Genomic DNA, 12,029 nt, shown 5'->3' on the forward strand with positions numbered 1-12,029 from the left:
TGGCCACTGCTTGGTCCAAATCACCCGTCTCAAACAAGCTCATTTCCTGCTCTTGGCCCCTTCAGGCGGAGATCAGGCATCCCGGTTTTGGATGCCCACACTCTGTCACGCTGGTACAGAGAAAACAAACCCTCTGCGTGCCAGGCTGACCTATATGACAACGTCTGTGACACTTCAGTTTGACAGCTACTCTCAGATATTAGCAAAATCTCCAGGGGATCAGCAGCCCTCAGGGCACCCAGGACTGTCTATGGGCACATAGGTGACAGTCTGCAGCTTCCCCGGGCTCCAGAGAGGATTGCTTTCTCCTTGTCTGCTTCGGGACAGGGTAAGCAAGGCGGCAGGCAGCTCAGGAGGCCGTGGGGGAAATCTTCATCAAGGCTCATTCCACAGATCACAATCTAGCATCTCCTTTTGACAACGCGACCCTTCCCAGGTACCAGCCCCGTACAGATTACCTAACTCCCTTAGGGAAAACGCTTGAATTCACACATGGCTGGAAGCAGAAAAATTGGTGCTGCTAAATCATGTTTCCTACTTTCCAAAGCCTGGAGGGGGAGATGCTTGTCAGTTTTTATCCTCTCTTTGAAATCCCTTCAGCTCAAAGAGAATCTCCCTATCTTTTAAATCAAAGACTCTAAGAAATCTTGTCTCTCCCCGTTTCTTTAAAGGATCAAGTCACAATAAATGAGCCAATGTGCTCACAGGCAGTACACAAATTTGCAAAACACTCCGGCTGTAAAACATAATGAAAACAGCTGTCCTTTTGGAGAGAACGATAGGGAAGGCAGCAGTAGCACTTTTCTGCGTTGCTAAATGGTTTCCTTTCTGAAGTTCGATATTTTATGAACACTTCAGGTAGAGCAGCTTCGCCACGTCCCTGACTGCTCACACGAAGCCAGTGTGCTTAGAGCTGTCAGAGAGCAGCCCCACTCCTGCCTCCTATCTAAGGATGAAGAGATGTGGCTGAGTGGGGCAGGAAAAGAGAGGAGGAAGGAGGCATCACCCATCTAACTAAGACATACTTTTTCTGGTTCCCCTATTTGCTTTATTATTGGCTGCTGGCTAAATGATCTTTTAGGTCATCTGCTTACTGTAATAGGAGGAAATTAAATATTAATAATAGACTATTTCCCTCTAGACTGCTCTTTGTTAACAAAGGATACAAGTGAAACAAAGCAGGCAAAACTATCAGCACAACATGCTCTTGGTTTTCAGGTACCTGGAGCACTTGCAGTTTCCCTCAACCTTCCCTGGAATTACAGATGCCCAGTGCCCTGCACACCTGCCTGCAGGGATGCTCATACAAGCGCAGAACATGGGGATGTCTGGAAATCCTTGTTCTATCAAGGGGCTCCACATGGCAGTTTGACCCTTCCAGAGGATCATTTCGGACTTCATCCAAAACATCATCTGAGCCACTGACGCTCTGACTGCAAAAAGTGCAGGGCCAAGGATCTTCTGAAGCACTCCATTTGTCCCCATTTGGGGAGTGAAGTCTTCCTCCAGTGTAAACCCTACAGTGGGAGAACAAGGTTTCTGGATTGGCTTTGCAAATTCTCCAGAAATACTGAGTAAAATGAGGGCTTCAGCTTTGCTAAACTTGGTCTAATGTCCTCTTACAGTAAAGCAGCAGCCCTCTAGACTTAAAACCTTCACTCCATGCGCTAGTGAAGGCTAAAGAAATGGCTCTTCAGAGATCTGTACTGCCCCTGATCTTTGTCTTTCGGTTCAGAAATGGGGACAAGGGACAACATTTCTGCTTTACATTTCCATCTCTGCTGCAGTCCAGGCCAAAAAAGGAGGCTATACTCACAGCAAGAACAAGCATGGTGAATATGGGTGTAAAGTCTTTATCAGCTAGGGGATTACTAGACACATCCATACCGCTGCAGCAGTGACAGCAACAAAAAGCACAATAAAATCATGTCCTTGAAGCCTGTCCCATGTCTCTCTTCTCCTCCTGTTTATACGTCATATGAAAAATCACAAAACAAAAATGCCCCAAAAGTGAAACCCTACTGGACAACAAGAAAAGGTCATAACACAGATAGGCTGGCTAATAGGAATGGCTAATCCAAACCCAATATTTCAGCTTTGCCTCCTGCCCTCCAAGTGCTAGAAGTGGATTAATTTTTATTGCAGTAGCGGAAGAGAAGACTAGAACAGAATGCATTTGACTTTTTTTTTTTTTTCCTAAGTGGATGTTATAAATGTTTAAAAGCAAGGAAAAAACCTCACAGTAATTATTCCCATTCTAATGGTCACAAAAAGCCAGGGAGGGCAAAACTAAGTAAGGCTGAATGACCAGCAGTTAAATAAGCCAGATCAAACAAACAAACAAACAAACAAACAAACAAAAGGGAAAAGGCTCCCCTGTGCTCACTAGAGTAAAGTCTCACTGAGCAGCAGGCATCATGATATATTGCCAAAAGGCAAAGAAACGTGTTGGATTTTTGAGCAAATCATTTGTATCCAGGATTGATGATGCTGATTTACCTACAGCGGCATTTCCAAAAATAAAAAATAGAGCATTTGGATAAGCCTTCATAAGACAGACATGTAAAAAAGCGTAATTAAAACCATGTACCATGGCCCGAAACAAGTTACTACTGCCAATATCATCCACAATGTCTCTGAGGAGCTAGTTTTCCTTTCCTGTGTGAGGGAAGAACTCAAAAGCAAATTTCGCCTCCCCACAGCCCTACTAAAGCCAGCTGTGTTCATACATAAGGAACATTTCCTTCAAGAACAAAATAAGAGAAATGAGGAAACAGGATATCAAGAAGAGGTGACCCACTAACGAATACAGGCAAGGGAGGAATTTGCTCTGAAAATATTTATCATATTGCTAATGCATCCATTCTGGTATATTTTAAAATAATGGAGTAACTTCTCTCCAGATGTGACTTCACCTCTCATTTCTGTATGAAGTTTCCAGACAGGCAGTTGAGAATTGGGTACATCTGTTCGTTTTCCTGCATTTTTATCCAGTTGTTCCCAAACCCTATTTGCCTTCTCTAACTACAGGTTTGCCCCCCACCAGGCCTTGCGATCCCTGCTCCCTCTTCTCCGAGCACCATCCTTCTGCAGGTTGCAAGTAACGTTTGCGTAAGCTCTGCCAGCGAAACAAAACCTCACTCTACTCCGGTGCAGAGAGTGCTGTTGTACCAGGTCAACGAACATCCCATCTTCTACAGTAGAAGGAATGTAACTCTTTCCAACTCTCTCCATGTAACTTAAAATGATTCCCCAGCTGTCCTTCCCTATCCTGATGAAGGCATTGTACAACTTGAACAGAGATGAGCAAATTCTACCTGCCTCTGAGCCAAAGCAAAGCTGTCTCACTGCATTAGCTCATCCATGGCTCATACGCTGACCCCTCTGAGCAAGGTTTATTACCGAGGACTCACAATGAAGCTCCCATTACCACCCAAGTTGTTTGGCTCATACCCACCCACAGTATGAAAAGCAGTCAAGCCTCCATCGGGTTGCTAACACAGCTCATCACATCCTTCCTCCCCAACTTGCTCCCTTCTCTTATCACTTGAAGCAGTGACACAGCAGCAGCACTCAGCCCGACCTCCACAGAGCCTACCCCGCTGACACAGCAGCAGAGCCTGTCCAAACACCCCCAGAGCTCACCCACCCTCTGCCCCCACACAGCCCACCTCACCGACTGCCGTTTGCTCTATATAGGCTGTTCACTGCTGGCTCAATCACAGAGATTGACCATGTGCTCCCCGTGCCTTGCAATACTGGCGCTGATTTTCGGCCAACGCAAGAAACCCGATTTTTTCCCATGCCCCAGCGTTGTGTCCTGGCCCCTTGCACACCCAGGCTGTGCACCGGTGTGTTTTACCCAACGCATTTCACCTTAGTTTGTCAAACCAGTGAAAAAGCATTTAGAGTGACAATGCTGGTGGTGTGTATTCGTCCCAAAAGCGGGCAAAAGCCACAATAAGACATTTTCTGCCTCCTTGGTTTGTTTCCAGCAGCTTTCCCTCTTCCATTTTTTAAGGTACTTACCCTGACTTGCTAATGCTTATTTGCTCCGTGTCACGCCTCATCATCCCGTTAGTGTTTCTGTCTCAGTCTCAAAGCTATTTAAGACATTTTTAGGACTCTGCCACCCTCTGTGGATAAGGAGGAGTTGATGCTCTGATGATGTCTGAAGGCCACATGCCCTTACTTTGTCCCTCCCTCTTCTCTTTGCTATGACTTGCACCATACTTCTGTCACTCTTGCAAAGTGACTTGCATTTTCACTATCACAGTCAGCCATGCTAATGCAAGCCTTTCTAGAGGTACTCAAAGTGACTTTTTTTCTTTTTTTCCAAGTCCTTGATTATAATCCGATTTATTAAGAACTCTCCAGTGTCACTGCTTACTGATCCCAAAGTCTCAGTGTTTAGCTGGTGCTCTGAGGACTCTAACGAAGTCCTTCCTTCACTTCCTAAGTCCTTGTGCTGTGGTAAAGCACATCCGTTTGCAAGTAACAGCCTGCTACCTCTGCCCGCTTCCTCTTCTGACTGCTCAGGCCAGAGATGCTGAGGTTCTGGAGTGGAGAGAGCATGCAACTGCTGGTGAAAATGACATTTCTAGTCATCAGTTTCTCTCCTTCTACATCAAACCATTGCACTGGAGAACCAGTAGCCATTCATAAATCACTTTAGAAAATATTTTACCAGACTTGCTAGCTGTTTATGAGTTAGTGTGCTTGTCTACAGGAGGCAGAAAAGCAAGGAGAGCAGCAGCAAGTACCCCACTGCAACAGAGACACCTCTGCCATGCTTGGGAAGCGGCCCTTTTCTCCTATGAAAACTTAAGATATTTTACGGTTTCTGCACAATACAAGATCATAAAAAGCTCCAGCTGTAAAGAAGCCTGCAATCATTTCTCAAATGCGTGACAACCACGATCCTCACACCTTGCTGAACAAGGATAAACCGAAAAGATTCCCAAGGCAAATTCCTTAGGGACTGTGGCATTTGACTCCAAACACAAAAGATATCAACCAAGCAGAGATGGGTCCCAGGGAGGTGCCCAGAACAGACATCCCCAAGACTTTAGCATAGTTTCTCCCAAGTGGACTGTGTCCATCTCTTGCCTGCTGTAATCATACAGCTAGGCTGTACTGTGGCTACATGGAAGAAAAGGAAGATTTCCCTTTAGGAACTGGGTAGGAGGGACAAAAAAACCTGTCAATGAATCCTCTTTCCAGTCTTCAGCCCATGAATACAGCTTCTTACCTGTCTATATCCTGCAAGAGCTGACACCAGACAGTTGTACCAGAGAAAAAGAATCACGTAACTACATTGAACCCACCAGAATCCTCTATGTCTACCCACGTTATACCCCTAAATGAATCGTAATGGTCAAGCAGAGTTCAGATCAGCATTTAGCAAGACACAGGATGACATAAACCAAAAGATTAAGGGTTTTTTAGGTGTTTGACAAAATTAGGCACCTCAGTTTTAACAGGTCCAGCTAAAGAGGCCTCATTTCTGGGAGGGAAGCACTTTTTGGAATCAGGGTATTTTAAGGAATCACTGACGCGGTAGCCATTAGCACAGGTCATTTTTTGCCAAAAATCCAGGCTGCAGAACACTTAAGAAACTTTTTAAAATTCAATGTGCTTCCCCGCACATGCTCCAGGAACTGTAATGGTGCCAGCCCAAGTCAGTCTGATGTTATTTTCCATCGTCCCATTGAACCTGGGCACTGATCTGTGGATCGGACGTATGTGGAAACTGTAATTATTCAAATCAATTTCAAATCACGTGTCTCTCTTCTGAAGATTGTATTAAAGAGCCACATACCTCTTAGCTGTCTTTTATCCTGAGAAATGTTTCCTATGGAAAATCCCAGTCTGTGCCCAAGTATATGGATCTCATACTGAAACCAAAGTTGTTATCACCGCAGAATATAATATTTAAGAGCCTACTTCCCTTAACTCCTGAAGCTCCACAACTGACTCATACCAGGATCTGACAATCCTATTCTGGGGAAACCTCAATAACCAAAATGATAGGCCAGTTTGTAGAGGACTTTCCCAGTACAAGAACAGTGATGTGGGTAACAGGCCAACATTACAGAACCGGCAAAGAAAGCAGAAACACTTATGCTCCCCTAGTAAGAAAAAAAAAAAAGAAAGGGCGGGGGGGGGGGAGAGGGAGACAAGAAGTGAGAGGAGAATACAACAACAGTCTAAACCCAAAACAAAATAGCTCCAAAGAAGCAAAACCAGGAGAAAAATGGGAGAGACTCTGCGGTCTGAATACTAACTGAGGAAAGAAACTTCCAACAGGGAAAACAGTGCAAACCTCACCACTCCCAAAGGGACGCATTAGAAGAGCAGAATGAGACTAAATTACACTTCCCTCTGTTCAACAGCATTACTCACTCAAATGGATGAGGGACTCTGCCCGGGGAGATACGCAGACATGACCCCCAGCTGATGCTGGCTCTGGTTCAGCTGAGCTTCGAATGGTTCCACCAGCGAACAATCCCTCTCCTGCCCTCCTCGAAGGGCTGCCGAACAAGGAGCCACAACTGTCGCTGTGAGCGTCACCTGGGATAAACACAGGGGACAAGGAGACAGAGAATGCTGTATCTCAGCTAGCCAGCAGATAAAATAGCCCCAATCTGCAAGTACTAGAGGCCTCCTGAGTATGCCTGAGTGCCTTCCACCCTGGCTTTGAGTGCAATCACAAATGCTAATCAACATACAGACAGGAGCCCAGCATGTCATTTGTCACGTCTCCAAAGCTTCAGGAAAACTCCCCTTTCCTCTCCTTGTATCAGAGAGGGACAGGAAGATTCCCTCATCCTCTGTATGCCTTTCCCTCCCCCTGTCCCTGGCTGAAACCATCCCTGCAAGAAGTTTCACTCCCCGCTAACTTCTCCATTGTCTCAGATGCATTGTTTGCAAATGTTCCCTAAAAATGCTATGTAAAGTATTCTTTACTCCTGTTTCAGGTCTTTCCACATCCCTATGTAACACCTGGACTTTATCTTGTTACCTGTCAGATAGTGATAAACCTACTGCATGCAACCCCTGACTTACCATCTAAGATAAATACAATCTGTCTTGTAGCTGTCATTTCTTTTCAAACCCTGCCTTCCACTGCTGCGTTTGTAGTTGTAACAAATTACTTATTTGGGCTTAAAATGTGTAACTTTTCAAAAAACAAAAATCAAAAAAACATCAGCAAGAGCCCCAAATCATACATAAAATTTCAAGATTTACTGCTGCTTTCTGGGCAAGGAGGCTCCTTGTGTATCTTCTACAATGGCATCTGCATATACTTTACATAATATAGATAGTATTTTATGCTACTTGGTAATTTTTAATCATCAACCAACAGGACCAGTGATGAAAAGCTACCTTTCTCCAGAACAAGTCATAAACTAAACTGATATGGTTTGAGTGAGTTGCTTCAGTATGAGTGAATAGCAGGGTCTAAAGTGCTCTAAGCTATCGCCTGGGCCTCTGCAGTCACTTTAGAAAGGCACGCGCCTCGCTCTGGTCCTATCCTATTCTCTGCCAGCCCCATTGGGATGTCTCACATAGCACTAGATGTCTGTTTATAGCACCCATATCAAGCCCTGGGCGTCCTGAACAGGAAGGGACAAAGCTCGCGCTCAAACACATACCGCAGCACTGTTAACGCTTTTGCCTAACAGCAGTGATCACCCTGAACACGTAAGTTTTACAGAAGCCATAGTGTTGCATTTGGCTTTTCTCTGAACTCTCCTAAGCACTTAGTGGCTCTTAGCTCTTTTCACAACCTCATCGCTGTGTGTTTATCCAAACAACTTGATCCTAACTTTGCAATTGCATCACCACGCGGAGCCGTAGCGCAGCGTACCTACCCCATCCCTCCCATTCTGCTGAGGATCTCCAGCCGTACCAGGCACAAGGTAGCCAGGTTTCACGTGATTTGTGCCTTACAGAACACAAGCTGAGGAGTGAAAGAGATCACACCTTTATTCACTCACGTTTACCAAATACCTGCATTTGCCGAAGCACTTCTAAATACTCTTTGCTGATCCTCTGCGAGTTGCCCACTGTGCTCGGGATGAGGCATGAGTTACAGCAAAGGAGGTTGAAGCTGGACATCAGGGCGTCTCCTGCACGCCAGGAAATTAAGGAGTCTCCACCGCAGGTTTTTAGGAGCAGGGTGGAGAAATAGCTGTCATGAATGGCAAAAGCACAGCTGATCCTGCCTTTGGGCAGAGGCATGGATTAGATGACCTCGAAGTACCTCCTGAGGATATTTTTTCATAATTGAGAGTTGTATGTGCCATCTGTCCATTCTGATCTACAGAGATTTACTTCAGAAAAAAAAAAGTGCAATACAACCAATAATTATTCCTGACACAGAGGCAACCCTTGTGAGGGGAGAGGCATCTTCCGATTCTAGAGAGGAAACTGAAGCCTTCAGAGGTTAAACCACCTTCTGTGTAGATGCCCAGATCCTCTTGCCCTCCCAAGGCAGAATGCTGCCGGTTCTTTACGCCTGACAGACCAACCCTCAATATTCAGCTACACGAGCATCTCATTAGGCAGGCAACTTTCTCTGCCTTTTTAAAATGAGCAGAGAGGCAAGGAACAGGTGCCATTGTGTTCAAGTAGCTTCACCAAGGCTGTTCAGGTGCACTGATGCAAAACCTGAAGGTGAGCCGTGAGGCAACCAAGCCTTCTGGTCCTAAATACCAGACCCCGATGAAAGGGAGTAGCTCTCCATTGACTTGTGAGAATCCTCCCTGATTCCTTGACACACAGCTCAAGATCTCTTAGATTTTGGCTTAGAGTCCAACAAAAAAGAAAGCTTTAATAGCCCATCTCCATTTTCAGATGGAAAACACACAATAGAGAAGGACCTAGAGAGTTATTCGCCATCCAGATCAGATGGAGAGAATGAACAAGAAGAGCTGAAATCTGTTCAAGCTGAAGACAAGGACAAACTTTACAGGGCACCAAGAGAGATGCTGATACCAGCCTTTGGATGGAAAACACCTCGCTCACAGCTGTGCAGAACTCTTAAGAGAGAGTTTAGCCACACTACGCCTTGTCCCACCTCACGTGTAAAAACGTGGGCGGAAATGTCAAACCAAAGCGAAGAGCTGAAGCATAGTGACAATAAGCGTTGCGGTGGAAAATCCGTGAAGCCTTAAACATCCTGTATAGACGACAAATCATACAGCCATCAGTCACTCGGGCAGACGGGAAGTGGTAAAGGGGGAGGTTTTCCCTCCACACCAGAGGGAAAAGCTGCCAGGCTCAAGATTGAAGGAGATGTACTCGGCCAGCCAGCCCGGACCCTTCAGAGAAACACAACTGAAGGAAGGGGGAAGATTCAAACCAGTCCCTCCAAACCTCCTGCTGGACTGAGCTTTTCCCAGTAGCTCTTAAGAGGGCTTAACCACATGGCTCTACATAAAATCCATTATTGAAGATTAAACAAAAAAGATGAATAGCTTTCAGAAGTTGATTACATCCAAACACAATAGTGCCAGCAGCCCTTATGGAAACATCCTATTAAAATACCAGCAAAAATAGAAATGCAAACATGGGAGACCTGGCAGGAGGCTTCTGAGCTCAGATCTCTAGTGCCTTTTGCACCCGCTGACAGAAGGACAGAGGCTAAAAACATCATTACTGGGCTCACATCCCCTGACCCGGCACAGGATGATGCCGATTCTATTTTTTATGTACAAAAATACATATGGAAAGAGAGACAGATTACGTACATGTGTAAGTTACAAACTCATCACCTGAGCAACATTAAAAAGGAGACCTGCTTGCCTTCTTTTTTTTTTTTTTTCCGCACCCTGGAATAGGTCTTTTTTATTTTATATACACACATACATGTTTGCAGTTTGTACCCACGTGTTTTCTCCACAAATTCAGAGACTCGTAGCTTTCCCGGTTAATTCAGAATTTAATCCATTTGCCACATTAGGCAGGATTTCATTTTCATAGTATTTTTGTAATATGTGATTACATTTATATTGACTTTTTTATTGAGATTCGAACTAAGGTATTTCTTCCACAGATCTAATTCAATTGAAATATTTCTCACATCCCCGTTGGTCACTTTATCTAATCTTCCTGTACTTCACTTGGGCAACATGCTCTGGGGGATGTCTCTCTAACAGCAGGAGCTGGCCGTGCTTTCTTTCATTCTGTTAGTTTCTCTCGTGCAGAAGAATGAATTTATCAATTACTACAGTTCTTGAGTTACACAGGTCTGGGACTTACGAGCCTGATAAGAAATCTGAAAACAAATACATCCAAAGATCGAGTTATCTAATAGTTGACCATCTGCTTAGGAAAATAATTTTAAGTAGTTATGACAATTCTATTAACTGCTATTTACTAAGTGAGTCATGTTGTTCTCTTTAAGTTAACCCTTCCCGTCTCCTCTGTGGGCCCTCTGCCCGAGGCAGTTTTGAAGAGGGTGCTCGACCACCTTTACTACTTTCAAGCTATAGCAAAGCCTGCGATACCTCTGCACTCCAAACTCAGCCCAAGCTCATACAGCGCCAGGACACAGAAGAGCATTAAAGCAACCGTGGTGCTTCTGGGCGACTCCTAGACCACGCAAAAAAATCTCCTCCCAGGAGCATCCCCTACGAGGGCACCGCACGCCAGCACGTATGCAGCAGGAACGCACCTGCTGCCTAATGCACCTTTCCAGGATGGGCTGCCTGCACCTCCGCGAGGGCAGGTCACCCTGGCAGGGCCCCGGAGCCCCGTCCGTCAGGGCAGAAAGCCTTCTCGCCCATGAGACAACCAGCACCTTGCAGCCTGTTGCCCTTTTTCTTCTTTTGCCCTCTCCTCCCAGCACAGAGATACCAGGCCCCTCTGTGACTGCCAGCGCCACTAACGTACTCGCTGGGTACCAAGGCTTAGCGAGCTCCCAGGCACAGCAGAAGGGACACCGCTGAAAAACAGTTTCAGGCGCTTGGCACAGATGAGGCAGGGTGAGGGCTTTCAGGGGCAAGGAACGGGGTAAGATTGCGCACAGGTTTAACGCCATCTATTCGGTCCCAGCCCTTTTTCCCTCAGCGCGGTTGCGAAGTGCGTAGAAATCTCCTTTGTTAAACACTACGGAGAAGTTTACAGGATGCAGGGTGCTCCTGTGGAATCGCTATTTTATCATAAAGCGCAAGCACAAATATCAGCCGAAGGGCTAGGAGGAGGGCTGGGTGCAGGGGGGGGCAAAGTCCAGCACTTGCTGTTTGAAGGAAGATCCGTGGAGCAAACATCTCAGAGCACGGGGGTGTGTCGGCGGACTGACAGTTGGGAATCAGCACGGTGTGAAGAACGCCGGCTCCGCGGTGGAAAAACCATCCGAGCCGGGGCAGGGGAAAGCGGTGGCAAAGAAAAAATCGCCTCCGTCTTGGGGCAGGGGGTGAGGCGGCACCGAGCGAGCAGCGGGCGGCCGCTTTTAAAACTCGCGGCAGAAGCAGGAGAGGGAGCCGGGGACCGCGGCGAACGCCGCGAAGGACGCGAGGGAAGTTGAGCCGCCCACAGCGGCTCCCGCGACCGGCGCCGGCCGGGCTCGGGGTACACCGGCGGGACGCTGGGGCCGCCCGCGCTCGCCCAGGCGGGAAGAAGCACCGGGGCGAGCCCCGCAGCCCTCCCCGGCCGGCCGGGGTGTGGGGGCAGAGCCGGGGGGGTGGGTGTCCCGCTCCTCCCCGAGAGCTGCCCCTCACCGTGGAAGCCCAGCCGCGCCGACATCGGCATCACCCACCTGCCCTCGGGGCTCCGCTCCGCTCCGTTCCTCTCCGGCCGCGCCCGGGAGGCGTGTGGCGGTGCCGGTGCCGGCCCCCGCCGGGCGCTGCCCCCGCTCCCGCCCCGCGGCGCCCTCCGCCGCAGGACGCGGGCAGCCCGGCGGCGCGGAGCCGGCGGCGGCGGCGGCTCCCCCTGGAGGGCGGCGCGGGCGGCGCGGGGCGGGAGCGGCGGCGGACGACGGCCCCCGGCCTTCCCCCCCCCCCCCCCCCGGCTCCCGGCCT

General features: G+C 47.7%; 1 protein-coding gene across 8 annotated transcripts in view; it reads right to left on the minus strand.

Annotated features, from left to right (window-relative positions):
• ADORA2A (adenosine A2a receptor) overlaps window positions 1-11,874 on the minus strand; it is a 53,487-nt gene extending 41,613 nt beyond the window's left edge. The window contains exons 1-2 of one of the 8 annotated variants that reach the window (XM_052797815.1): window positions 11,768-11,874; window positions 6,406-6,573 (exon numbers count right to left, since the gene is read on the minus strand). The gene's annotated coding sequence lies outside the window, so the exon portion shown is untranslated. Of the gene's footprint in view, window positions 1-6,405; window positions 8,054-11,767 lie in introns of those variants that run through there. The other 7 variants (XR_008236763.1, XR_008236762.1, XM_052797819.1 and 4 more) reach the window with 7 other exon arrangements.
• Between the last annotated feature and the right edge of the window lie 155 nt (window positions 11,875-12,029).

This window comes from Harpia harpyja, chromosome 9 (assembly GCF_026419915.1).
Source record: "Harpia harpyja isolate bHarHar1 chromosome 9, bHarHar1 primary haplotype, whole genome shotgun sequence".
Classification (NCBI taxonomy): domain Eukaryota; kingdom Metazoa; phylum Chordata; class Aves; order Accipitriformes; family Accipitridae; genus Harpia; species Harpia harpyja.